Raw genomic sequence first — 5,037 nt, forward strand, 5'->3', positions numbered from 1 at the left:
ACTTAAATGATAATTATAGTATAATTATAATAAAGATATTTTTTTAAAATAAACTTAGAAGAGAAAATGAATTCATGAAGAATCGACCTTTCACTTCAATTAGCTAGAGGAAAACCCAATTTTAGTATATTAAGTAGATAGATAGATAGATAGATTAGTGAGCAATGTTCTGAAAACTGGACCGGACCGACCAGTCAAACCGGTTCAATTGAAAACCGTCGTGAAAAACGGTAGGATCCTCTTCCTAAAACCGCCATCATCAAAACCGTTGAAAAACTGCTAAACCGGCCAGTTGGATCGGACCGGAAACCGACCGGTTCTTAAGAAACGACATCGTTTCATTGTTTTTAAAAAAAGAATGAAAAAAACCCCACCCCTCCACGCGAGTCCCTCACCCGCATACACCCCCTCACGCCAAACACCCCTCCTTCTCCTTCGAAACACACACTCAAGCCCTAGGGTTCCCCAAACGGCCAAACCTAAAACCCAGCTTTGTCAACGGAACCGCCGCCGCCGTCCGTGGTTGTCGGCGTCTCCGCGGCCTCCTCCTTCCCTTGTCCCAAATCTATACGGCCAGACCTTCTCTTCTAGACTTTCTAACTCGGCACGTTGTCCTGTCTTCGTCGGTGACTTCGGTGTTCGAGGCTTCCAGCTGCTGCGCCGTTGTGTCGCCGTCGTCGTCTTGCTGTCAGTGGAAGGTTAGTCAATTTCATTTTTATTTTGAGCTGTTTCAGTGTTATGAATTTGATTTTGAATGTCTCTGATGAGTGATTTGTGATTTCTGAATCTGAAATTAATTAATTTGTGATCAGCGTTTTGAATTTAAAATTTGTGATCAGTGATTTGTTATGCTGCATTGCTGCTGTTGGTATTTAATTTTTGTTGTTGATTCTTTTTTATTTTTTGTTCTGCTTTTGGTATTTGGTAATCTTTGTTCTGCTTCTGGTATTTGGTAATCTTTTTTATTTTTGGTTCTGTTTGATGTTTTTAACTTTGATTATGATGTATTGATTTCAATTATGGATGGAAGTATTAATCAAGAAGCAGTTGCTGATAACAATGCATCTTTGAGTAATAATTTGCCTGCCAAGAAGCTCTTTGTAATTTCAGTTATGTTTTTAACTTTGTCATTGCTATTTTGTAATTTCTGCTGGTTGCAGGTTTAGAGCCAAGAAGCTCCTCAAGCAGGCAACATTGTTGAACAGGTCAATAATACACCAAAGTATTAATCTTGGGAGCTTCTTTTAACTTTTTTTCATCTGGGGTGGTGTTGTGATTGTTATTGAGGCTGCCTTTTTTATTTTTATTTATTTTTTTTTTGCAGATTGTTGTTCAAATCATAGTGGTGTTGGCATATGTTGGGGGAGAATAGAGCACTGCAAGGTTACTCATCTGCACTGTGGATTGTTCAGCAGCGGCCCCGAAAAGAGCACCGTTGTGTCCCTCATAGAGAGATTCTATGACCGTTCATCAGGTAAACTTAAAAGTTAAAATTTCTCACTTAATTTGAGTGATGGCTAGGTAAAGATGCATTCTTAGTTTAGTATGTAGTTTTACTTGCTTGTTAAAAAATCTGGAACTGAAGTTATGCATATTAGTTAAAGGCCATATGATATGGTATGGTATGTTATGTGGCACTAATTAATTGAAGAAATTGTGTGTAGGACAAGTTTTGCTAGATGGGAATGATGTTAAGAGTTTGAAGCTAAAATGGTTGAGGCAGCAAAAGGACTATTGAGCCAAGAACCGGCATTGTTTGTGACAACATTCAGAAGCTGACCAAGTTGAGATTGAAGAAGCAGCAAGAGTAGCCAAGTTTATAATTTATTTATTTTATTCTAAAACGATTTTTTCGGTTGAATTACGGTTGGACCAGTAAACTAATGAACCAGTGACTAGAGCGGTTCGATGACCGATCCGATTCTCAAAACCTTGGTGTCTGTATTTCATATATTAAGTGCAAACTTTCTCTCTCTTTTCTTTTCTTTTTTCATCATTTTTTTAAAATTTTTTTCTTTGGTTCAAAATATCTTCTAAAACTCTAATTCACAAAGATGGCCCGTGGGACAATAAAAATTGCAATACATTGCATAACTTCCTTTTTGAATGAAACCCAAAGTAGTTGCAACGAAATTTTAGTGGGCATTTTAGGTCTTCAACCAAATTTTATTCTCATAGACATTCTCAGTTATTGCTTCCGTAACATGGATAGGTCACTTTACTGGTTCAGGAAAAGTCACTTTACTGGTTCAGGAAAACTCGTTTGTGAGTAGGGATGATAATGGGTTTTTATGGCGCGGGAGAAGCTCTCCTGTTCCTGTTTAGTAAAATGTCTTCTATTTCATTTTCGGGCACGGATTCGGTGTGCCGAAATTCTTTGGCACACCAGTGCACATGATGTTTATGTTTGGCTGATCGGTGCGCCATTTGAGGTTGGCCGTCGGATCTCTCTGCTTTTTCAATCCAATGGTAGAGATTACTCTTTCTCTCTCCTCCTATAATTGGTTAGTGGTTTAGGTGTGTCAGAGGGGTTAGTTTGCAAATCTCACTTTGTAGCTGGTTATTTTTGTTACAATAAAAAATTATTTGGGTTTATGTAGAATTAGTTTATCATGTTTTAAGAACTAAATTAATGGTTGTTAGTGATTCTGTTTAACGCTAAATCAGACATGATAGAGGAGGGCTGGGAGGGAAGGAAAAGCACCGTGGACGTCGTTTGACGCATACAAGATAAGCTGCGATGGATACGTATCCGTCACTGACCCGTCAATGGAGTAATGGAGTTGCAGGAAGCTTTCTCCCGCGGAGTCACACTGCAGAGCTGCCTGCTCTCTGAAGTGCGGCCTCTGTCGCGACTCGTTGGTTCGGAGGATGAAGATCTGCATAGTGTCCTCGCCGGAGCTGGATTCGATCACCGTCGAATAACAATGAGTGATGTTTCGGATAGATGCATGGCTTTGCCGGAGACGTCCAACAAGAAAGGATCGAAGCGGCGCGGGGATGGTGGGCGAGAGGATGACGAAGGAGAGGCCGATGGTGTTACGGGTCGGGCGGGTTAGGTTAGAACACAGTTGGTTGAACTTGGGTCAATCGTGATGGGCCTCTGGACTAATTTTTTTCCTTGAGATGCACATTTTTTCTGAAACCAATGCTGGGCTCAAGTGTTGGGCTATTAAAAGTGTTGTTAAAACTAGATAAATGGTCTAGTATGGTCCTTTTCACTGCACGAGTTGGTGCGGTGTCGAAAGAGGCAAAGAAAGGAAACGGTGAAGGGGGTGAAGAGGTGCGGTCTTTGTCGCCAGACAGGGCATAATCGAGTTTCCTGCCACTTAAATCCCAACAGCAGAATGAACACACAAGAGGGTGCATCATACTTTGGTGGTGAGGGCGAAGGTGAAACTGGCACAAGGGAGGACTCGTCTGAGGAGGATGAGGTAAGACTTTGGCAACAAATTTGTTTAGTCGTCCTTTTCAATTAATGTATTGACTGTTCATCGATTCGTAGTTCATGGCTAACTGAATGTATCGTTGTAGTTGGCATGGGACGATGCATCGGACGTTGCCTTGGACGAGGGTTATGATTCACATGGCACAATTTGGTAACCATTCATTATTTTTAGTGCGCTCACAGCTCAATCCAGTGGGAACGTGGGTCTTCAAATTAGGCAAAGGTTTGGTGATGCAGCAGGTGTTTTAGTTTCTTAGAAGATCATGCGTGATGTTCTATGTTTGGACAAACAATGGGTAGCTATAGAAAACTGTTTTGGACTGTTATACTTCCAATTTGACCATATCCAGCCGCTATATGACTTTATTTTGTAACGCTCTATATTTAAATTGGAAATTATTCTAGAGCATCCATGGTGCTGTATGAATTGAAATTGCAAATTAGTGTAGAGAGCATCCATGGTGCTGTGTGAATTGGAATTGTAAAGTAATCTAAGGAACACTGATATTTTGAAAAGTTCTTAGTTACACCGGTCATAAGATTGTATCATGTACAAAAAGATTTAAGTCTAGCAGTTGCAACACATCAACAATCAGAGCACAAAAATAGTTGTTGCCAAATCAGAAAAGGCAATCCAAAATAACATGGTCAGCTAGTTCATCAACCCAGTTGGATTCATTCAAAATCAACAAATTGGACCAACAGCTCCACGTCCGGGTTGGTCCTGGAGATCTCAAAGACGGCCAGATTCTCCACAGTTACGTTGCACTTGCGCAAGAAATCAGCCCACCCTCCGCCGATGGTGCCACAATTGCGGCTTCTATTGCCCCTGTATCTGGCGTAGTCCGCCCGGACGGAAATCTCCCCCGCTCTCAGAGTGACCATGACATCATCGCTGACGTCGTCTCCAAAGTGTGGCACATTTGGCCGGGCAAACCAAAAAACGAGAAGGAGATGTACTTAAAGTTAAAGGCATGTGTAACATGAATGCAACATGCATGAAGCCAAGAAAATGAAAAGGCAACTATTGATGATGGCATTATGAACAGTTAACATGCAATTGGGTGCTTGTTTCACAAAACATTGGATATTGAAAAACAGCATACGAGGGCATTACCAACAAATTTGTGTAATTAATTTCAAGTCAACCACGGCTCCACCAGATAGCCAACCATTAACAATTAAGCAACAGCACAACACAGAAGACGTGGACCACTTACGACGGCACAGAGGCCAACAAAATAAGGACCATGAAAACAACAACACTTACTGTGGACCACCTAGGCCGCCACATTACTTTCAATAGAGGGAACAACAGGGGAACAAAACAGATAATGTGGACCCCAAATACTGCCAACGTAAAAGGTGTATATATAGTGGAGAGGGAAAGTCATTACCAGGAAGTGGACGCGCAACAACCTTTCTGTGATGTGCATAATGAAGTAAGGGTGCTCGGACTGAAATGTCTGCTCCACCTCAGCTGCAGCTGCGCTCCTGGGAACATTGATGCACCCCGTTCGACGGTGGGGCTTTTGAGGAGTGCGTGGACGGTTCGTTGGCACCTGGGGGGGTGTGAGGTCGCCAGAGTC

The 5,037-nt window shown here is 41.7% G+C and overlaps 1 long non-coding RNA gene across 1 annotated transcript; it reads left to right on the forward strand.

Annotated features, from left to right (window-relative positions):
- Positions 1–376: 376 nt before the first annotated feature.
- LOC112772555 (uncharacterized) lies at positions 377–3,975 on the forward strand. Its single transcript, XR_003187542.3, has 5 exons — positions 377–698; positions 1,161–1,205; positions 1,325–1,474; positions 1,665–3,434; positions 3,535–3,975. It is a non-coding gene; the product is annotated as an uncharacterized lncRNA (long non-coding RNA).
- The last annotated feature ends 1,062 nt before the right edge of the window (positions 3,976–5,037 follow it).

This window comes from Arachis hypogaea, chromosome 18, assembly GCF_003086295.3.
Source record: "Arachis hypogaea cultivar Tifrunner chromosome 18, arahy.Tifrunner.gnm2.J5K5, whole genome shotgun sequence".
Taxonomy (NCBI): Eukaryota; Viridiplantae; Streptophyta; class Magnoliopsida; order Fabales; family Fabaceae; genus Arachis; species Arachis hypogaea.